Source organism: Saimiri boliviensis, chromosome 4 (genome assembly GCF_048565385.1).
Source record: "Saimiri boliviensis isolate mSaiBol1 chromosome 4, mSaiBol1.pri, whole genome shotgun sequence".
Lineage (NCBI taxonomy): Eukaryota > Metazoa > Chordata > Mammalia > Primates > Cebidae > Saimiri > Saimiri boliviensis.
Window position 1 is genome coordinate 57,041,032 of NC_133452.1, and position 24,678 is coordinate 57,065,709.

The following is a 24,678-nucleotide window of genomic DNA, read 5'->3' on the forward strand; positions in this document are numbered from 1 at the left end:
TACAGATGAGAAAATTTAGTAATTTGTTCCAGTTTGCACAGCCAGTAAATCACAGAGCTGGGATTTGAATGTAGGTGGTCTGGCAGCAGGTCCACCTTTTAACCACACACTACAACATAATTATGTAAGAAACTACTGTGTGTCAGTAAAACAAGTTTCACCAATCAGAATAAGACAGAGCTCTTATAAATAGAAATAAGGTAATTATTCTTTAAAATGTAGTAGAAGAATCAAAATATAATTTCAAGAAATCTCCCAGGAAGCTAAATAAAAAGACAAATGGAAAATTTTAAAAGACAATAAAATTAAAGATGTGGTATATAAAGCACAGAACATCCTAAAAACCTGCAAAAAGCAAACAGAAGCTCATGTATGTGCAAGGCAATGGAAATCCAGATAGCACCACTTTTTTAATTATTCTTTTTTAAGTTTCAAGGTACATGTGCAGGAAGTGCAGGTTCATTACACAGGTAAACAAGTGCCATGGTGCTTTGCTGCACCTGTCAATCCATCACCTAGGTATTAAGCCAAGCATGTATCAACTCTTTTCTCTAATGCTCTCCTCCCACATCCATTCCCAACAGGCCCCAGTAAGTGTTGTTCTCCTCCCTGTGTCCGTGTGTTCTCATTGTTCAACTCCCACTCATAAGTGAGAACATGCAGTGTTTCATTTGCTGTTCCTGTATTAGTTTGCTGAGGATAATAACTTCAAGCTTCACCCACGTCCCTGCAAAGGACATGATCTCATTCTTTTTATGGCTGCATAGTATTCCATGGTGTATATCTACCACATTTTCTTTATTCAGTCTATCATTGATGGGCATTTGGGTTGCTTCCATGTCTTTGCTGTTGTGAACAGTGCCACAACAAACATACATGTGCATGTATCTTTATAACAGAATGATTCATATTCTTTTGGGTATATGCCCAGTCATGGAATTGCTGGGTCAAATGATATTTCTGGTTCTAACTCTTTAAGGAATCACCACACTGTCTTCCACAATGGTTGAACTAATTTACATTCCACCAACAGTGTAAAAGCATTCCTATTTCTCTGCAACCATGCCAACATCTGTTGTTGCTTGACTTTTTAATAATCACCATTCTAACTGGTGTGAGTTGGTACCTCAATGTGGTTTTGATTTCCATTTCTCCTGTGATCAGTGATGTTGAACTATTTTTCATAGGTTTGTTGGCCAAATGTATGTCTTTTTTGAGAAGTGTCTGTTCCCATCTTTTGCCCATTTTTTAAGGGGTTGGTTTTTTTTCTTGTAAATTTGCTTAAGTTCCTTATAGATTCTGGATGTTAGACCTTTGTCAGATAGATAGATTGCAAAAGTTTTCTACCATTCTTTAGGCTGTCTGTTTGCTCTGATGACAGCTTCAATTGCTGTGCAGAAGCTCTTCAGTTTAATTAGATCCTATTTGTCAATTTTTGCTTTGGTTGCAATTGCTTTTGGCAATTTCATCATAAAGTTTTTGCCCATGCCTACGTCCTGAATGGTATTGCCTAGGTTTTCTCCTAGGGTTTTAATAGTTTTGGGTTTTACATTTAAGTGTTTAATCCATATTCAGTTAATTTTTGTATAAGGTATAAGGAAGGGATCCAGTTTCAATTTTCTGCACATGGCTAGCCAATTTTCCCAGCGCTGTTTATTAAATAGGGAATCCTTTCCCCATTGCTTGTTTTTGTCAGGTTTGCCAAAGATCAGACTATTGTACATGTGTAGTTTTATTTCTGAGTTATCTATTCTGTTCCTTTGGTCTATGTGCCTGTTGTTGTACCAGTACCATGCTGTTTTGGTTACTGTGACATTGTAGTATAGTTTGAAGTCAGGTAGCATGATGCCTCCAGCTTTATTCTTTTTGCTTAGGATTGTCTTGGCTATGCAGGCTCTCTTTCAGGTCCATATGAATTTTAAAATAGTTTTTTTTTCTAATTCCTTGAAAAATATCAGTGGTAGTTTAATAGAAATCGAATTGAATCTATATTGCTTTGGACACTATGGCCATTTTCATGATATTGATTCTTCCTATTCATAAGCATTGAATGTTTTTCCATCTGTTTGTGTCCTCTCTGATTTCCTTGAGCCATGGTTTGTAATTCTCCTTGAAGAGCTCCTTCACTTCCTTTGTTAGCTGTATTTCTGGGTATTTTATTCTCTTTGTGGCAATTGTGAATGGGACTTCATTTATGATTTGGCTCTCTGCTTGTCTATTGTTGATGTATAGAAATGCTTATAATTTTTGCACATTGATTTCGTATCCTGAGGCCTTGCTAAAGTAATTTATGAGCTTAAGAAGCTTTTGGACTAAAACAATGGGGTTTTCTAGATATAGGATTATGTCATCTGCAAACAAAGACAATTTGACTTCCTCTCTTCCTATTTGAATACCCTGTGTTCTTTTCTGTTGCCTGGTTGCCTTGGCCAAAACTTCCAACACTGTGCTTAATAAGAGTGAGGAGAGAGGGCATCCCTGTCTTGTGCCAGTTTTCAAGGAGAATGCCTCCAGCTTTTGCCCATTCAGTATGATACTGGCTGTGGGTTTGTCATAAATGGCTCTTATTATTTTGATGTATATTTCTTCAATACCTGGTTTATTGAGCACTTTTAACATGAAGCAATGTTGGATTTTATTGAAGGCCTTTTCTGTGTCTATTGAGACAATCATCTGGTTTCTGCCTTTAGTTCTGTTTATGTGATGAATTACGTTTACTGATTTGTGTATGTTGAACCAGCCTCGCATCCCAGAGATGAAGCCTATTTGAACATGGTGGATAAGCTTTTTGATGTGCTGTTGGGTTCAGTTTGCCAGTGTTTTATTGAAGATTTTTTCATCAATGTTCATCAGGGATACTGGCCTGAAGTTTTCTTTTCGTATTGTATCTCTGCCAGGTTTCAGTATCAGGATGATCATAGCACCACTTTTTGTGCACAACACTGAGTGCTAGAGGACAGAGCAGGAGTACTGTTCAGCTTCCAAGTGAAAATTATTTTTAACCTAGCATTCTGACTCATCAGTGAACAAGCTTGTGTATTCAGTATATTCGCGATGATGCAACAAAAATATTAACGAAAATTTGAGTTGTGATTGTATTGGTTGGCAGAAGAAGATAAAAAGGATACCTTGTAAGAGTCAATGCCTCAGCTGCCATAAAAATTGTTGTAAATAAAGTCTAAATCAACTAAAAAAATTCAAGACGGAGCAGCATAAGTACTTTGTGTAAATACATAAATGTGAATCCCAGAAGAAAAGGCTGAGTGGAAAGTAGTTACCTCTAGAAGGGGAATTAAAGATGGAGAGAGATAGGGAGGGAAAAGTCTTCTTAATATGAGGTTTTTGGTAATTCTTTGATTTGAAAACTATGTGCTGACATTACTTTGATGAATAAGTAACTCAATAAAGACAAAAGTTAAATTTGTGAGTTGCATTCAACTAGGACTCTGAGTTGAATCACTCTCCACACTCCAGCCTATGGTTTTCTTTCCCTATTTTGTGAATGGCACAGCCCACAAGCTTAGTATTAAGAAAGGGAAACTCTTAAGTGCAGAATATGGATGCAAAGTCTTGGCTGAACTTGATTGTTAGATAACTGAATATCCCAAAATCCAGTTGACAAGGGACTCACTAGACTATTAAGCTACACTGCCAAACAAGGAATATAATAACAAGTAAGTCTGTGATTGTTCAGTAACTCAGGCCATGCCCAGGTTTAAGCAGCCTCACCATGAAAAGGAAAAGTGTAGGCTACCCAGAAGACTCAGCAGAAGAACTGTCCTTCATGTTCCTCTCAGAGTGATGCGTAGGATAATAGAAAATGAATGTGTGCTGTTAAGCAGACCCCAGGGAGACTACAGGACTGAGAAATGCAAAGACGCCCATGAGATTCTTAGGTCCTCCCATGTATCTCAGTGGTCTTCAAATTATTTCACATCTGTAGAACTTTGAAAAATTATGTACCTCTCACATACTGGCATTTAACATTTTTCATCAGAAATTACAATTGTTGCAAGTGACATAATCCCTGATATATTATAAATATTGACACTGAAATAAGACATTGTTGTCTTATATTTTTATCATAAACACTTAGAAGTAATTTAATTGTTGGCATATTTCAAGTATTAACATTTTGATATCTTAAAATAAAACTGTTATATTACTCATTTACGTGTATCTAATGAACTGAAAAAACCATCTGGATTTGATATCTATGATTAGCCACTTAAAAAAATACATAAACATGTCCATCTTTAACAGTCAAAAAAAAAATTTTTTTTTTTTTTGAGACGGAGTTTCACTCTTGTTACCCAGGCTGGAGTGCAATGGCACGATCTTGGCTCACCGCAACCTCCATCTCCTGGGTTCAAGCAATTCTCCTGCCTCAACCTCCCAAGTAGCTGGGACTACAGGCACGCGCCTCCATGACCAGCTAATTTTTTGTATTTTTAGTAGAGACGGAGTTTCACCATGTTGACCAGGATGGTCTCGATATCTTGACCTCGTGATCCACCCGTCTCGGCCTCCCAAAGTGCTGGTATTATAGGCATGAGCCACCGCGCCTGGCCAACAGTCAAAATTTTTACATTCATTTTCTCCTTTATCTCGTATCTCCAAGCTACTTCCTCATATACTTTTTACTACCATAATATATTTTATGCTTTAATATATTTATAGAATTTTGGTCACACATTATATTTCTATGTAGCCAAATTTCCGATGTAGGTTAAAACATGAAAACATATTTTAATTTTATGATTATAAGTTTCTAAGCATTAGAATAAATCTTAATATTTGTTATTAGTAAAGCACAATTGGTTAAAATAATTCAACAGCACAATTCTGATAAACAATTATTAAACATAAAAATAAATGTAATGTATTCATTTACCTAGGTGCTAGGATAAAATAGATCATTTCAACGTACAACCAGGACTAATAACTGATGTTTATAGAAGAACTTAAGTAGTCAGCTTTTAGGTGTTAGAAGTAGCTCATCCAGCTGCAGTCATGCTTCTCAAAGTTTAATTGCAGATGAAAATGCAGATTCTGACCTTACACGATAGATGCGGGGCCTGAGGTTCTGTGTTCCTGGCAAGCTGCCAGGTGATTGATGGGGATGTTACTGGTCTAGGGGTCATATTTTCCATAACAAGAGGGAGTAGCAGTGAAGTACTGGTTCTTAACCTTATCTGCACTTTGGAATCTCGTGGGAATCTTTAACATGTCCCACCCACTTCCAGACATTGTGACAACTGATTGCACAGTCTGGACTGTGGTCTGGGCAGATCATTTGTGTAGTGTAGGAATTGACCACTGGGGTGAAAGAGCAAGTGCTAAATGCAGTATGAGTGTTTCCTCTTGGGTCTCGCCTTAACTGAGCCTCATGCCCTGGAAGGCCTGCTACTCTAAGGAGAAATAGTGTAAATCTTGAGGTGCTATCTGAACAAATTGACTGTTGCAGCAAGACTGGTTCCATGATTTTATAACCAGTACAATTGTACAGGAAGCCACATGCAGAAGAACCCTGCACTTGGTTTCATGTTCTGTCACCATCTTTGGATTCTTAATGATACTATCTTTGAACTTTTTGTAAGTGAAATCTGATAAGACAATGAAGCATGAGGAGAGGAGCTACACACAGTCTGCATTTAGGGCATGCCTGCTGCCCTATTTTCATATAGCATTCAAGAGCATGGGGTGGGGAGGTGGGGAGAGAGAGCATGGGGAGAAATGCCAGACATAGGTGAAGGGGAGGAAGGCGGCAAATCTCGCTGCCATGTGTGTACCTATGCAACAATCTTGCATGTTCTTCACATGTACCCCAAAACCTAAAATGCAATAAAAAAATTGTACCCAGAAAAAAAGAGCCTCATGAGTGTAAAGTTTCAGTGGACCAGCAATGCGTGGAAGTCCAGCAACACTGTAAGTGCAGGATGAATGTGTTATATCTACAACTGAGTAAATGGGGCATTGATAGCTACATTTTTCATTCAACCCAGAACTCAGAAAGGAGGCAATGATGTTCTAGAACATTCATGATTAAGAAACTATCATATTCTTTCTTACTTGTACCACTTTCCTGTATTAATCAAGGACTTATACTGAAAGTGATGACATAGAAAGAAAGGAAAAGAAAGAAAAAGACAGGGCAACCCATATTGTGCACATATCAAGAAGTAAAATAAAAATATTTGGGTTTTTTTTAAGCAGGTTTTCCACTGTTCTGGGAAGAAAATACATATACATGTACAAAATACAAATTACATAATTTCAGTAATTCTGCATACAAATTAAATGCTTTTGTATTTGCATTTAAAATGGGCAAATGTACCTTATAAAGATGAATGGTAAAATTTATGGTAATAATTTATTTTATTTAGGACATTAAATAATGAAAACCACCATGAGAAGATGAGAGAGAGTCCATGGAATACAGGAAAAGCCTAATATTTTAGAATCTTAAAAGGCATTTTTTTTCTTGTTTTACATATAAGGGGACCAATATTTTCATTTTGCACTGGGTACCAGAAATTACACAGCCAATTCACGAAGTAGATTAAAGACAGCATTGCTCCTGGTGACGAAGACTCAGTAAAGTTCCCATCTCCCACTCTCTCCTGTCCATCAGACCTGATCTTCTCTCCTCAGTATGCCACATGCTAAGACTCTTAGAGCAGAGGTGGGAATTACTTCTCCTTGGCTTATTTACTCCTCCAAGAAGTACCAGTCTCATTATCAAAAGTTGTATGACTTTATTTTACTTAGGGAAACACAGATTATATTCCAGTTTAGTGACAGAATTTAAAGTATTTTGGTGGCTCCATTATGTTAATCAGTTTAAAATCATCCCTATTTATCTAAAGCAGAAAATTCTGAACAAAAATATACTCAAAATCTGAATCCAAACAAATTTAATTTGACTCTTATTTTAGCTTTTCTTAAAAAAATATATTTTGAAACTTTCCAATCCTGTTGTTTCTTGTATAATCTATGCTTTATGTATCTTTCCAATATATACATCAAAGGAATTTAATTATAATTGCCACAGTTAATTGTTTTCTCAAAATAATCTTTAACTAGACAATTTAAATAATGCTGTGGATTAAAATTATGTCAATAGTTTACATTTCTTAATGAGACATTTGTAGTTTCCATTCTTAGGAAAGTACACTAAACTGGTCTATTAATACCTTGCAGAGCATTTCCCCTTCATTCACCAGTCAGAGACCCTGCCTTGTTCCTAAATAATCAAAGAAGTCATCTCGATGTGAGCCTAATTCCTACTAGAAAATTAAACAGGGCTGGACATAGTGCCTCATGCGTGTAGTCCCAGCTACTTGAGAAGCTAAGGCAGGAGGATTGCTGGAGGCCAGTGTGTGGAGTCTGCAGTGAGCTATGATTGTGCCATTGCACTCCAGCCTGGGCACCGAATGTCTAAAAATAAAATAAAATATATAAGTAAATTTAAACAAAATGAAGTTTGTGGTAGGTCTTACGTGTTGGTAAGCTAGAATTACACATTAAATTCCCATTCTGCTAATAGGCAAGATCTGCCTCACTACAGAAGAATCGCTCCCTTCAGAAGCTCCTCTAGCAACCACCATTTTACTCTCTATGAGCTTGACTTTTTAGGGTTCACATATAAAGGAAATTGTACAGTATTAGTCTTTATGTGTCTAGATTATTTCACTTAGCACAATGTCCTCCAGGTTCATCTGTGTTGTATGGGGAAAGTTGGAAAATGTTGGTCAAAAGGTCTGAACTTTCAGATATAATAGATGGATAAGTTCTGCAAATCTAATGGTTAGTGTGGTGACTGCTTAATATTGTATTATTTACTTGAAATTTGCTAAAGGAGTAGATTTTTTTTTTGAAATGGAGTCTTACTCTGTCACCCAGGCTGGAATGCAGTGGCCTCACCTTGGCTCACTGCAACCTCTGCCTCCCAGGTTTAAGTGATTCTCCTGCTTTAGCCTCCCAAGTAGCTGGGACTACAGGTGCCCACCACCACGTCCAGCTACTTTTTGTATTTTTAGTAGAGACAGGGTTTTACATATTGGCCAGGCTGGTCTTGAACTCCTGACCTTGCAATCTGCCCAGCTCAGCCTCCCAATGTGCTGGGACTACAGGCATGAGCCACTGCATCCAGCCAGGAGTAGATCTTAAGTGTCTTAACCACAAACACACCTCCAAAAAATAGTATGTGTGGTGATGAATATGTTGATTAGTTTAATTGTGGAAATCATTACACAATGTATAGGTATATCAAAGCGTCACATTGCACACTCTGAGTATATATTTTTTTGACTTCTCAACTACATCTCAGTTAAGCTAGTGGAGAAAGAAATAAAGCCTTCTAAAGAATAAAATGTCTTCTGAGTTCAAGGAGTGGAGTAACTATGGTATTGATTAAAAACTGTAGTCGAGAATTCTTACAATTTGAGCAAAGCCTTCCTCTGAGGACTGGCACCTTGAACACCATTTCAGTTTTACTCCAGATATCTCTCAAGCCATCTTTGCCTCTACACCATGAGATAGTCTGGGACCGTCTTGCTTTTCCTGACTCAAGAGCTAATAATGGCTTTGTTCTAGAGAGCCCGCTCTGCTTTTAGTGAAAGGCCATGAAAAGAATCGTGATCTGGGTGCTAGGCCTGCAGGTGATCTCATTCCAGCTGAGCACTGGCGATGGATGCTCTTCCCTCCTGCAGGTTTCCTTTTCACTCTCTTCATAGTGAAGTAGATAGAGTGTCCACAGAGTAGAAAAATATGTTTTTGTTACTGAATAAGAATTTTTCAAAATCACAAGTTCATGCAAATGTTTTCTGTTTAGCACTGTTTGTTACTGTCGTCTCTCTTCCTTTTCTAATTAAATCCCCCAGAAAAAGTACTCTTCTGCCCAACTTTGTCTGGTTTTTCTTATATGATATAAACATTTTCGACAAATTGCTTCATATGTTTTCTGCACATTTCTATAAAGTGTTATAGCAAATAATGAATGTTAATTTATTTGAGTCAATATGCTTAAATATTGAAGGCTTCTGGATTCACTATCTCTAATCTAATATATATCTATATCTATCTATATATATGTATATATCTACATATATATATACATATATATATGTGTATATATATATATAATGGATTTGAGAAAACATTTCTAATGCCCAAATTACCCAAGGTTTCATTTATTTGAGAGGATCTGATCAGTGAAAGCATGTTAAAAAGAAATATTCATAGTATTTGATACAAAGACTCCATAAATTTAACCACTTAAATACGTACAGAATAATATGGGATACAATTTATTCCATGTAACAATAGTACAATTATACAAATTAAAAAGCATTAAATATTATCTTAGTTGTGCTACCAGGTTTAGTTCATTGGATATCCATATGGAAAACGAAATTCTCAAACCATTAAAAAAAATTCTAAGTAGATTGCAAATATAATTTTAAACATTAAAGCAATAGAAGTTTTTGAAAAAAATGTTAGAGGATGTTTTCATGGCACACAAAGAGTTCCAAACAGAACTATCATAAAGAAAAGATTATAAATGGGACTGCACCAAAACAGAACTCTGTTCATCAAAAGACATTATTGAGAATGAAAAGAAAACCCACTATATTTACAATATATTTACCCAATATAGAATTTGCATCCAAAATATATCAAGAACTGCAAACTAATAAGAAAAAGACAACTTGATGGAAAATGGAGAAAAATGCTTAAGCGCTTAAGGTACACAACGAGATTAGGCATTGTGACTATGCAAATTAAAAGCAAAATGCAAAGAAAGAAACATCCAGTGTTGGCAAGACTGTAGGACAACCTTAACTCTCATATACTGATGGTGGGAGTGAAAATTGATGCAAACATGTTGGAAAACTATCTGGCAGTATTTACTAATGCTGAACATATGCCTATCTTATGACCCTATATACACAAAAGATCTGTATACATATGTTCAGCAAAAGATACAGAGTGAATGTTCATAGGAGCACTTTTTATAATAGCCCAAAACTGGAAAATACCCAAATGTCCATCAGGAATGAAAAATAAACTGTGGTACATTCAGATAATAAAATACTATGTAGTTAGACTCCCCATTGAAACTATTCAGAAGGAATATACATAACTATACACAATGGTGTACATAAATCTCATAAACATAATCCCAAGTGAAGGAAGGCAAATGCAAAAGAGCAAATACTGATTTCATTTATTTCAACCTCTTGGTTGTTTTTTGATCTGGCTATTTACATGGGTACATTCATTTTGAAAAAAAAAATGTAATGTTTACACTTCTCTGAATCTGTGTTAGACTCAATTTAAACAATTAAAAATACTGTGCTACATGGACAGTGTCTATATTCTTAGCAGAATATTATGACATCTTACTGAGTTAGATAACATCATCTCTGTCTATAAGAAGTTAGTGTGTGTGTTTATGTGTGTGTTCGAATAAAAAGTTGCCTTTATGGCTCCACAAAAGAGCCATTATCCTCAATTATTATTGCTAATTCAGGTGAATAAAATGTTTAAAGTATTTTTACCCCCTTTCCTTATATCTTCTGAATTGAGAGGCTAATTGCTTTGGAAGGATAAGTTCTTTTATTTTTTTTTAAGTCTGCTTTACTTATTCTTGACTTCAAATTGAGTTAATTTATGACAGAATTGAATGCTATTTTAGGATAAAGTTTACAAAATCAAATATTTTAAAGTTTATAGGATTTTCAAAATTGAGAAGTTTAACCCTGTCCTTAGACTTTTCCACCTCTTGGACTTTTAGCTTTGAGTTAGCTAGTCCTGTCCGCAGGAACTAAACAATTTCACCATTGTTCATTTTCTGTCAAGGTCTTCATACTATTGATTACCTCCATTCCACACACATGCCTAAACCTGCTCCCAAAATCATTAAAACTAAGTCACAAACCCTGATCATCACTACAGTTCTGGAATCTTCTAAAAGCAAAGAGACATTGGACTCCGAGGAAAGTGAGGGCCCCTGAGAAAATAAGGTGCATTGGTGGTCCCAGGACCAATACTTAGTCATGATTCCCAATGCCTGAGCAGTCCTGGTTAAGTTATCTAAACTCTATTAGTTATATCAATTTTATAACCATTTCCTCATTGGTGTATTGGTGATAATAATTCTCACTTTGCAGCAAAACTATGAGAAGTTAAACTAAGTAGACAAAACACCTAGCCTTGAATACATGTTCCACAATTAAGGCCTGTTATTTATCCATTTATCCATCTGGATAAATGGTTGCTTCTCAATGCAGCAACTATGCATTGTTCATTTTATCCTCAATGACCAGCTAAATCCCGAGCAATTGTTAAATGCTCAATAAATAGTTAAAATGGATGTTAATAAATTAAAGAATTATTTTAAAATGTTATTAATGGCTTCCAAATATTCCATTTTATGTATGACCTGTTTGGTTTTGAAAAGCTAGGTGGACCTGCCCTGTTTTCCTGGAATTCTCTACCAGAGCACACAGACCAAAATCAAGATATCCACGTTCTGAGTTCAGAGGGTCATCGGCTGTCAGGCCAATCTGATATTCTATGAGGCTTTTGGAGGAGGCCCATTTCCGCAGAATCTGTATTAAAATAAAACTACCAGAGGACTAGAGAAGGGATGCAAGTTTGCCACAGTTTGGGAGAATACAGATGCATAATTTGTGAAGTAGCAAACCATCCCTTCCTCTTCCCCTGTCTTTGGGGATAGGGCCATTCGATCAACCCCCCTGCCCCATTCCTGTGATATTGGGGGCATCTAAGCCACTGTACTCGAGACTTTCAATTATCTTTCATGTAAAAAGTGCCGAACATCTGTCCTCACACAGTGCCTGTTTCCCCCAAGAAATGGGCAGAAAAGTAGCCTTAGTGCAGAGAGAGAACCTAATTGGACTGCGTTCCCACCATTTGACATGTAAACATTCGTTGATTTCCTACGGATGATCAAGCAAACCCTGTAAAAGGTGGTGGGGATTCAGCCATTCATTGTACTGGCTCCTTCAAGAGAGCCACTTCTGGGTGAGGCAACCCTAGTAGCAATAAGTTAATCTGGATAACTTGTTGTAGGGGCTGTGGGTGAGAAAGACACAGCTCAGTTGCTGGTCCTTTGCCAGGGCATCTGAAGGGAATGCCCCTTCCAAAGAGTCAAATATACACCCCACCACCCAGGACAGCCTGCCACTCTGAGGAAACTGACAGCCCTATCTGGACTCAGTGACAGGAGAAAAAATGGGAGGAAAAACCCCGCAGATATGTGTGAAGTCTCTCTCCTTCACTTTCCCTCTCCCCTCAACACCAGGAGTACAAGTGCAGGAAAGGAGGCGAGTGAGAGAATGAATATCCCAATGTCTGCATTTTATATCACATGGTAAGCTTCACACCATGCAGCTGCTAGAGCTTTACATCCGCCAGCACTCATAGGAGGAGGAACAAAGGATGAACAAGGTTAGGTCTAATATTTGAAATTCACCTTTCTTAATAACCAAAAGTGTTTGAACAATTACAGAAATGACTTGAGATGACAGTAAGGGAGCCCACAGGAAAACAAGGTTTGATGCACTAAAATAGTAGCACTAAAATAATAAAATAAAAAATAATGGTAGTAAATCCAAAACAGGCCCGTGTGGGTGGCTGATCATCTATGTAACCATTTTCTAACTTCCAGTCACCTTTCCAGCCTGCCATTTTTGGACTCATGCAAATAAGGCAGCTTTATAGCAGAATCTTGGGAAATTTTATATCACATGGTAAGCTTCACACCATGCAGTTAGAGTAATTCATATCCAGCACAAACTTGACCTACGATGATTCTATCAGTGTACTTCTCTGAATTCCTTCTGTCCTTGTGTGCTCTCAGACCTATTCAGCCCTTTCTCTAATTTCTTCTAGTGGACAGGGCTGATCTCTGCAAATTCCATTTTCTACTGCCTTGTATTTGAGTTCAGACAGTGGGAAAACTGGCAGAATATGTTTTCCTGAATGAGCGCTGACAAATATTCTCTCCTAATCTCATCCATCCTCCACCACTGTGTGGTGACACTCTGATGAGTGCTAAATATACACACCTCACTTCAAGATAGGTCATATTCATTCATTACTCTTTAATCATTGTATTAAAGATAGTGAAAAATACATTGTGTCTACTACCGATCTCAAGTTTTCTAACGAAAAGTAATAGCCATCAAGAGTAAACGAGAACATCAAAGTAAGTTTCTCAGTCATTGGGACAAATAAGCATAACACTGTACTCCCCAGGGTTCAAGAATGGACTTGTTCAGGGAGTCAGTGTATTCTTCCATACTGGAGCACAAACCCCTGGAAAATAGGCCACAAAACTAGTTAAATTTTTACTGGAAAAAATTGGATTTCTTTCACTACCTAATTCTAGGAGCTGGATATACAGCTATGCATGAAACGAACAAAATCCCTGACCTCCTGGAGTTTAGCCTCAAGGAAGAAACACTAAAAAATAAACAGATCAATAATATTATTTCAGCAAATTGTAAGTGCCATAAGGAAAGATGAAGTAGGGAAAGGAGAAGGGTAGTGGTTGGGAAAGGAAGTTTATTGATGGTGTCACGGAAGGCTCCTGAGACGTGACAAGATAGCAGAGTCGGACTGATAAGAGGAAGTCGGGAGTGTAAGGAGAAGAGCATCCCCAGCAGAGGAAGGAGCAGGAGTGGAAGCCTGACTGCAAGAATGCGGAGTGGGGCTGAGGAGTTCTGTCCTAGCTCCAGCATGTGCCCTGAAGAATCTGCAGTTCATAATGCATTCAGATTTTCATACCAGTGCTACTGTATTTCAGTTATTGTTGGCCCACCTCCCAATTTTTCCAAAGCACACACAGACACCTCAGAAATAACGATCACTGAACGTCCCTCAATAAATTCGTTTAGAAATGGTTGCAACATCTACATAATTGACCTCAGTTGAGCTGGTGTTTCTCTCAGTGATAATCCCTAGACCAGTTGCTTCCAAGTCACCGGGGTTTGGAGTTCTTGTTTAAAATGCCACCTTCTCATCCCACTCCCAGAACTTCTGAATCAGAAACCCTGGGCTTGATGCCTAGACATCTGTGACAGTCTTTCCACGTAACATTTATGCACACTAAGTCTGAGAGTCACTGGTTTGTATACCTCCATGCCACAAAATTTAGCATTGTGTGGTTAGTGAAACTGTAGCTTACCAGCAAGTACATACAATTTCACAGTTTAAATTCACCCCTTCCACCAAAAAAAGATTTCCATTAAATGAAAATCAATTAGTCTGTATGGAAATGTCCAAATGAAACCAAAACACATAATTTAATGTGTGATTCTGGTTTCATAGGGCCAGTTTATTTAATTCCATTTGGAACTTCGTCAACATTTCTATCTATACCCCTATGTGTGTTTCTCCCTCTCACCATAGAGAAGATTTGAGCCAACTTTTACTATGGTCTAACGAGGTTTTCACTTCTATGTCTCTGGGGCAACTGGTGAACGTCTATGTACCTTTGAGTAAAAAGAATCTCTGGCTAACTCGATTTCTGAGCACACTCCCTCTTTAGTGCCCTTTCCGAGTGCGTTCCTGGCAAAGCCACAGAAATCACTCTCAAATTAACGTTTCTTTATAAGTTATTATACCTAATTCATATAAAGCACTTGATTGTTTAAAAATACTATATAATTACAAGTTTAACCTTGTAGCATAGAGTTTTGTTTAATCTTACATTTTTCTTTAAGAGAAAACCAAATAAATTACAAAGTATATATAGTCAGAAACTTTCTTAATGAACCAAATTGATGTAGGCTTTTGTCTGGATGTTTGGAGCAAGTAACTATGTATCTCACGATTTCAGAAATAGCAAGCCACTGGCACGCCCATCAGGAATGTCACACAAGAACAAAGAAAAACGGCCTTTTCTAGTTTCAAAATATATATAAACATACACTGCAAGTCAAATAATTCAAATTATATACATGCGGTTTATTATTTCTAACAACTGATACTGTTTTTGTCACCTTTGGAGCACACTTTTTAACGTGGTTCATATATATTACATCTGTCGGAATTTTTTAAAAATTTGATAATGTGTGCACTGTCAAAAGAAACATTACTTCAAAAAAATTTAAAAATAGAAAAGAATAATCCCTGCTAGTAATGGTTTTTAGGATATTATGTAGCCATACTGCCACTTTTATTCAACATACTTTCTTTTTTTTTTTTTTTTTTTTTTGAGACGGAGTTTCGCTCTTGTTACCCAGGCTGGAGTGCAATGGCACGATCTCGGCTCACCGCAACCTCCGCCTCCTGGGTTCAGACAATTCTCCTGCCTCAGCCTCCTGAGTAGCTGGGATTACAGGCACGTGCCACCATGCTCAGCTAATTTTTTGCATTTTTAGTAGAGACGGGGTTTCACCATGTTGACCAGAATGGTCTCGATTTCTCGACCTTGTGATCCTCCCACCTCGGCCTCCCAAAGTGCTGGGATTACAGGCTTGAGCCACCGCGCCCGGCACTTCATCATACTTTCTATCTCATTCCATGGAAATATTGCTATTCCATAGTCTTCCAGAAGTTAATTGACTAAGATCAGTGAAGACAAATATTATAAAATTTCAAGAACAAAATTTTTTCTTGCTTTTTACAACTTGGCCACTTCACCATATGCCAAGTGACTTTGGTCTAATGAAAATTAAAAGAATTTTTCTAATTTCACAATCACGATTTTTTTATGTTTTTATATTTCCATGTCATGATACACAGATGCTCTGATTTCCTTTTCTGTGAGAATGTCTTTCCAAATTCCCGGCAAAACTTTACCCCATTCTTCCCAACGCTCAACAAAAGGCAGTAGAGTGAAGCAGCAAGGATTCTACCACATTGTAGACACACACTCCCTTCATCTTCCGGTCCTGTGGTTAGTCCTTCAGACTCCTCATGTTACCACAAAGACAGCAACCAGTAAGTTACAGAGTACAGGGTGCCAAGGATGTGTAATGTTGCTCCGCATTAACTGACCCATTGCAACCTGTTTTGCAAGCGGTCTATGCTAGTCCTTAAAACGTTCACTAGAGGGTGCACTATTTCTTTCCAAATTATTAAGGATGACTCCTAAATTAAACAGTCATGTTAAAGGCAATCTATTCGAATGTTCTACCTATATTAAGCCCTCGACATTAGATCTCAAGAAAAATGATAGCCAGAAAAAGTCATATTTAATGGGTCTAGTGGACAAAAATGAAAGTAGCAGCGACTATCTACCATTAGTCCAGTGGCAGGATAATTTCTTCATCTGGAATTCTCAACCTTAGGATGAATGTGGCTGGCACCATATGCAGTATGATTTGTCTGTGCTTTCTGCACACACACACACACACACACACTCTCTCTCTATACTACAGGCATCATTCTTGGAGAAAAGATGGAGGAAAAGAGATGTACCTCAGGACAGTAACCAGACAGAATAGCTATGACATGCTATGCAAAACCCTGCTTGACCAAAGGAGCTTAGCCCTTCTTATAGTAGCCCTTGTCCCTTTGCTGCTATATCAGAGGAGAGTAGTTATTTCTCTGAGTTCGTTAACTCAAAGGCGGTCTTCCTTGTCAATGAAGAATCAGTAGGGGAAGCTGCTAATTATCAGGTTATGGCCAACACAAGCATGGAGGCTGTAATTGTCAGATCGGAGTTACCTGCTACCCCAGTGAAAACTTTCATAAGGAGAGTGGGAAGGGGCAGATCCAAAGCTGGGTATCTGAAATTACTGATGTTAATTATTAAGCAAATGTACAAAAACTTTTTCCCAATAGCGATTTTAGTATAATTCTCACAATATCGCTCATTCCATATATTATATTTTCTTCAAATGAAAATGCATGCAGTGTTTAACACAATTGTCTTTTCATGGCCTCTTAGCTCACTCCAAGACACCTGTTTTTTTGTTGTTGTGTTCGTGTGTGTGTGTGTGTGTGTGTGTGTGTGTGTGTGTGTTTATGAAACCAAGGCTCCTGTTTAAACTCAGCCTGTTTCACATTGTGGTAATAGTTGACTTTCGTTTGTCACCGTTTGTTCAGTTTTATAAGGACCTCTTTTTACCTCTTAACACTACCCCAGAAATTTCTGAAAGTATCATCATCACTCCCATTCAGCTAAGATGTTCCAGATCTATCTTGCTTTTCCTGCCCAGGTTAAGTAGTCGCTCTCTTCAAGCGAGCGCTGATTCACTTTGGGAAATGATAGTACATAGTCCTGAAATTTGGGTCCTTGTCTGCATTTTATATCATTCTCCACCACCACTGGCAATAAACTGCCTCATATTAGAAGCCATATATTTTTAGTAACGTAAGAATAGACTTTCAAATTCAGTCCTTCAGCTATCTACGTGGAGTAACTGGTATTCACCAGGATTGTCATGATGGTGAGTGTTTATTGCAAAGCATGTGGACCTCCAGTGCATATTGATGTCACTGCTCTCATGCATGGCAACAAAGTGGGTTGAAATTCAGAAAATGGTTCCCCTAACATGGCACAAGTCCATAATTAAACAGAGTTGCACATAGCCAAATGCAGGCCCGTTTTGTTGATTTTTTTTTACATTATCAAGTACAGAATTTAAAAAAAAAATTATTAACACAAAATGGTCCTTGGCTCTCAGTCTCCGTTAACAAAGAAGCTATTCAATAAGGTGAAGTCCATTATATTCACTGTTCATTCCTAATACTGCCCTATGGAATGTAATACATATTCTCTACAGATGACCAATGTATGGAAGGTCCTGTGTTTGCTTTGACTGTCTCTTTGTCCTAAGTAAGAACTTTTATTGAAGTTCTCTTAATTTTTTTCCACCTATTACATATCATTGATGAATGTAGTAACTAAACTTATTTTATCTATGGTTTACAGACAAACCCTTTTCTTTCAAAAAGAAAATACCTTTTTTAAATCTGTTTTGAGTTTGTGTCTCTTACTCCGTCCCAAAGAGTCTATTTTTGAATGCAGTCTTGAGTTATTAGCTATTCTAAAATAGAACATCCTTACCATTTAATCAAGCAAGGTCATACTTGGGAAAGCTACTTTCTGACAAGGTCTTCAGGAGTCAGAATTTATTGGCACATTTTCAGTGGGGTAAATGGAAAACTTTAATCAGAGACTGAAAGTTTGATCATTTCCAAACAGTAGAACAATCAAAGGCGAAAAGAAGTGAGCTCTGCTCTTTTAACTGAATTATTCTTGATGGAAGAAGATATTACACTCTTATAAAAGTTTCCTGTGGACTTTGTTTAGAATTATTTCCCATCATCTATTTGGATCTCCAGGGGGAGTCCTGCCTAGGGTGAATATTGACTTCAATGCTATAAAATTTCTGAGTGGCTCTGTCTTTGGGGTTCTCAGCCCAGGAAACTTAACAGCACAGCAACAGCTTTTAGGATAAACAAATCCACCCCAATAGGCATACAAAACTGGTTCATGCCCATGATGTCACCTCCTCCTGAGACAAAGTTCCACCTACTCTGGAACAAAGTTTTCACACCTCTGTAGAGCAGAGGTCTTAATACAAATGCTGATGGAAACCAGAGACCAATAAAAATGTCTTCGTTTGACTGGTGATAGACGAAGGAGAGGGGAGCTGCAAAGCCATTGTTCCACATCTGTCTCACCTCCTGGCTTCCACCATACCAGACCATAGGTGGTCAAATCTTCCTATTTCTCAAGAAAAGCTGGTGGATTTGGTGGAAGAGAAATTGATTTCTCTTCCCCTCCACAGGCTCCCAACTTCAAGTATTTAATAGTACCTTCAACCCAACTTCAATATTTTTATTTATCCATGGATGTGTGTGAATGTCTTTAAAATATCAACATTACTATTTGTGTTTACATAAATAGTGTAATGTACATAAATAGTGCTAGACTACAAAAATTATGTTTTTGAGATCTATCCTTGTGGCTAGATATCTACTTTGTTCATTTCTTGTGACTGCTGTATAATCTAAATTTAGCCTAATTATCCCCTGGTTCTTTGTTACCACAAATAATGCTGTGAAAAACATCTTCGTAAATATCTCTGGTACACGCTTGTGAGAATTTCCGTAGTGTTTAGAGCCTACAGAGTAATGAATCAATTCCACTAAGTACTGCTTTATTGCTTTCTAAGGTGACCATACCAGTCCATTTCTCCCAGCAGTACACAGGATTTTCCATCTCCCCACAGTTCCACCAGCATTTGATAGCAAATATTCTAATTTTTTGTGGTTTGGTAAGCAGTGTCTTAGACTTTTAAGTTATATTTTATTGATTAGAATGAAGCTAAACAATTCATTCTTGCATGTCATTTTTTAGTCATTAGGATAGGTCTTAATCATAATCCTTGATATTTTATATTTTTTTCTTGTTTATTTACAAACATTTATTTTGTTATTCTAAATATTAATTCTTTGTTGATGATAAATATGCTATGGATCTTCTCTCAAACTGTCACCTATTCTTTTTTTTCATTTTCTCCAAGTGAAGCCCCATTCCTAAATTTTGTTTGTGTTATTCTTTATTATCCTTTATTAAACACTAAATGAGAAGCTAAAATGCCACCTTTCCACATTCTAGAAGCTGAGAGTAGCCAGGTAGTTCATTCTGATGTAAAGAAATATATAAATTTTTCTCTTTGTAGTTTATACTTGAAGAACTTATTTATTTATTTATGGTCCAAGGTCACTCTATCTGATAGATTTATTTTAGAATCTTTCTACATCCCCAATCACAAAGAATAATGTCTGCATTGTCTTCTATTGGCTTTACAGTTTTACCTTTCAAATTTAATTTTTTAAATTTACCTGCTTATCTAACTTAATTTTTCCTCCTATTCCATTGGACATTCTGTCCAAGTATCCCATCACTATTTATTAAGTAACTCACTCATTTTCCAAATATCAAATATGAAGTATATTTATGGCTATTTTTTTGATTTCTATTGCTTTGAATAATAACTTAAACTCAGATAATTATTGTCTTCTTATTACTCCTTACTTTCTCAATTAGCTTAGCTATTCATACACATGTATTCATCTATATTCATCTGGAAATCAGCCAGTGAAGATGCAAACACAAAAAAAGTTTACTGGGATTTTAATTCAACTGCAACTGTCTTAGACTGTCTTAGATATTTAAAATATTAAATTATCCCATCCACGAACATGATTTACCTCCAATTTTTTTATGGTTCTTTGATATACTTTACTTATACAGTATAAGTATGATGCACTTAAAGGTAATTCCTAGATAAGTCATAGATTTTGTAAGTGAACATTGGGATTAATACTCAAAAGCTCTTGAAATCACTTTTTCGCTTCTTTCCACAATGCAGGCCAGTTCTGACCAAAGACAGAAGGTCTCTATGAAGGGGCTTTCTTCCTCACCTCACGTCCTCAAAGCAAAGTTTGATGAGAAGGCACCCACTGAAATCCAACTGACATTGACGTCTTTTTATCAGTAATCTTTATAATTGAGGCACTGAGCAAGATCCTGACACTGAGATTTCTTCAACCCAGTTTCTTCTGCAAAAGACTCTGAAGGGAAAGAAGTGAAAGGAAAAATGTATGGACACATCAGCCAACAGCAATGTTTCTTTCTTATTTGGATTTCAATTCTAACGTACACACTAGAAAAACCATGCGTAAGACAATTTAGGAAATGTGAATACTGGTTGTTTGCCATTATTAAGAAACTGTATTTTTAGATGTGATAATGATATTTTGGTTATTTTTAAAGGATTTGGTTCTCTAAGAGATATATATAGCGCATATGTATAGATGAAATGGTTCGGGGACCCCCTCAGATGGCGGCGGGGGAGACGGTGATGGTTGCCCCCCGCCGGCTCGTCCAGGCTTAAATCCTCTGTCTCCTCATCCCTGGGCGCCCAGACCACGGACCTCCGCCCCACGGTGTACCAGGCCGTCCGTGACTGCAAGCTGCAGCTGCTCCAGAAGCTTTTCACAGGCCGCAGCCCGGGAGAGGCTGGACGAGCTGACAGGCGTGGTGGCCGGTGCGGGGGACGCCGCTGCGCATCCACCTGCTCTACTTGTTGGAGAAAGTAGAGTGCTCCCCCAGCCTGCTTCAGCCACCTGGACGTGGTGGGGTACCTGGTGGACTGGGGCGGCGCGAGGGTGGAGGCTGGCGGCTCGGGGCACTTCGACGGCGAGATGATCCAGGGCGCGCCGCCGCTGTGGGCCGCCTCTGCAGCCGGCCACCTGGACGTGGTGCCGAGCCTGCTGCGCCACAGGGCCTCGGCGAACCGCACCAGGCGCACCAACTCCACGACCCTGCGCGTCGCCTTCTTCCACGGCCATTGGCAAGAACCAGACCGACCCGGAGATGGCCTCCGGCACAGCCACGTGTGTGTCGTGATTCGTGCTACAAATGTCACCGAGACAGCACCAGCTACCTCCTGGAGCAGGACGCCCAGGTGAACCGCACAGTGCCAATGGCAAGACGGCCTTCCAAGACTGAGCGGCATCTGGCAGCCTGGAGAGCCTGCCGCTGGAGTGCCAGACCCGCATGGGATGGCTAACGCAGGACCGCGCTGCTGGTGCCAGCGTGACGGGCCACACCAGCATCATGGAGCTCCTCATCCAGGAGCAGCCCAGCCAGGAGCAGGACGCCGGGGGAGAGGCCCAGGCAGAGTACCGCAAGAAGGGCCTCCACTACTAACCAGGGGTAAGCGCAGCCTCAGGGGCTCCATGCTGCAGCTCCTCCGCAGGAACCACTGAACCGGGAGTCTTAGGAACTGCTCTCCCACCAGCCAGTAAGCTGCCGTGGAAACACTGGAATTTCTGGGAGCCACGTATGTGGAAAAGAAGCGAGATCTGCTTGGGATCCTTAAACACTGGAGATGAGTCACGGAGCTTGGTCAACAGTGGGGGGGCGAGTACCTGCCCAAACCAAAACCCCAGAAGCTGATCCTGACCTATGGCTATTCCAGGGAGGTCAAGACCACCGCGGAGCTGAAAGCGCTGATAAGCCACCTGCATGACATGCAAATGTAGGCCCTGTTGATCTGGGAGTGAATCCTCTGCCCCTCTGACTCCAACACTTCCTATTACATCCGTTACTGGGGCACGGTTTAGGAGGACTGTGGCAATTTAGAGCTCCTCGTCTGCCTGAGGAAGTGCACCCTGGACGTGCAACAGGGCAACCTGGAGCCAGCCTCTGAGCCCCATGACCGCCTGCAACTTTCTTTCCGCAGAACTCTTCCCTTACGTGCTGCAGGATCTGGTGGCCAATGGCAGCTTGGGAACACAAATCGCCTTTGCAGACTTCATGGGGGTTCTCATGAAAGGGGGCTGGCAAATGGAACCTTTCCCGGACCCAAGGAGCTGCAGCTGCCGGAACCTAAAGACGCGGCCCAGTTCACCAAGGCGCCGGACATCATCCTCCACCTGCTCTGTTGGAGAAAGTGGAATACACCCCTAGCCAGGAGCACCTGAAGCACCAGACCATCTACCGTCTGCTCAAGTGTGCGCCCAGGAACAAGAACAGCTTCACCCCTCTGCACGTGGCTGTGGGTAAGGACACCGCAAATAAGGACCACAAATGTGGGCAGATTCGCCTCCCTGCAAGTGGTCTAAGTGCTGCTCAAGTGCAGGCCGACCCAGACAGCAGGGATTTTGACAACAATGCCATGTTGCACATGGCAGCCAGGAAAAACCGCCCAGCAATCATGAAACCCCTGATCCAAGAAGCAGGGCCCACACGGATGCCACCAATACCTTCAAAAAGATTGCCTATGAGCTGCTGGAGGAGAAGCTGCTGGCCAGGGGCACCACGGAACCCTTCATCTACATGACCCTGCAATGCCTTGCAGTTCCAGAGTGTCTGCACCCTCGCCTTTCCCTTCTCCTACTGAGGGGAGAAATCATGAGGGCATGCAGGGCATGCAGCAGATGCCTGTTCTTGCCTCCTTCAGGCACAAATCAGGAAAAGGGATCTTCTGCCTCCTGTCCCCTTTACCTGCAGGCAGAGGGAAAGAGGAGTTAGAGCCTTTGGTGCTAGAAGCCTTCAGGGTCATGTGCTAGGAGGATTGTCTTTCTCTAGGAGCCTGCTCACTCATATTGAGTCGGGGAAAGAAGCAAGAACGTCACATCCTGTCTTCCTGGGTTATGGAGGCCTTTGCCTTGTTACCTAGAGGCTAAGGGACTGAAGCCATTACCTTCCTTCTCTGCTAGAAACACAGGAAAAAGTTGAGAATGGGTTTGTGTTCACTTGCCCCTTGATGTAGCTGGATAACTCCAGCTACCAAATATGGCGTTAGGATTAGGGGCTCCCAAGGTTAGGGTTTGAAAGTCAAGGAGCAAAACCACTTCTCATTTCTTCCAGCATGATGACACCGTGCTCTGGGGCTGAGGAAGTCATAATCAGGCAGGCGGGCTCTGCCCAGGGCAGCCTGCCCCTTGAATAGCTTTTGGTTGGTTTGGTGTTCTGTTTATTTAATAAATAGGCTGATTAGAAGCATTGCACAGGAGTTCTGAGATTTTACTGCCTTTTTTTTGGTTGGTGGTGGATTTTTGTTTGTTTTTTATACTTCAAGTTGAACAAATGCCTCTTTGTTTAAAGAACGTTGTTTGTTGGACTTCATAAGTGAATTTCAAGCAGTGAAGATTCTGTGGTGCCTAAGATGCTAAGGCCACAGGGAGTGAGCTCTATCTTAAGAAGAATTTGGTGAGCAAGATAAAAGTCCATGGTGTTGGTCCCTGAAATGTGGGTCACTGTATATTTTTGTAAAACTCTACTGCCTTTTACAGGTGATATGGTTTGGCTGTGTCCTCACCCAAATCTCATCTTGAATTGTAGCTTCCCTAATCCCCACATGTCATGGGAGGGGCCTGGTGGGAGGTAATTGAATCACAGGGACAGTTTTCCCATGCTGTTGTTGTGAAAGTGAGTAAGTCTCAGGAGATCTGACGGTTTATAAAGGGCAGTTCCCCTGCACATGCTCTCTTGCCTGCCACCATGTAAGATGAGCCTTTGCTCCTCCTTTGCGTTCAACCATGATTGAGAGGTCTCCCCAGCCGTGTAGAGCTAAACTTCTTTTTCTTTATAAATTACCCAGTCAGTCTTGGATATGTCTTTATTAACAGCATGAGAACAGACTAGTACAACAGGCCTCCCAATTTTTCATTCTCATTAGAAAGAGAACTGTTTTTCCAAACAGGAAATCAGGTCAAGTACCAAAGGAGTGACATCAAAGCCTTTGGCACCTGGTTCTTCTCCACCTAGCAAGAACTAGCACAGTTGGTGTGGGTCTTGGTTGCCAGTTTTCAAGTTAAAACTAAAGGCCACTCAGCCTTACAAACCTCCCACATTCTCTGTTTTCCTCGTGGACATATCCATAGGTGGCCCAAGCCATTTTTTCAGCTGTTCCGAGGACAGAAATCCAGGTCTTCCTGAGAAAGCCCCTACTGCAGTATTAATGCCACAAATCCACCAAGATGGTGAGTGTCAAAACCAACTTGCCACGTAAGGTTAGTACAAAGTCTCAGTTCCCAGTCATCCACAGTAAAGTGCCGGTACTGCTAGAAGACCTGCCCCAGCAAGATTGTTCTCAAGAGTCAGACTCCATTAGCCCTGGCAGGCAGGAGCGGATTCTTCGCCTGTCTGACAAGCAGTGAATCTCA

General features: G+C 39.6%; 1 pseudogene; it reads left to right on the forward strand.

Annotated features, from left to right (window-relative positions):
- The first annotated feature begins 21,562 nt into the window (after nt 1-21,562).
- On the forward strand, nt 21,563-23,041 carry LOC141584189 (protein fem-1 homolog A-like; annotated as a pseudogene).
- The last annotated feature ends 1,637 nt before the right edge of the window (nt 23,042-24,678 follow it).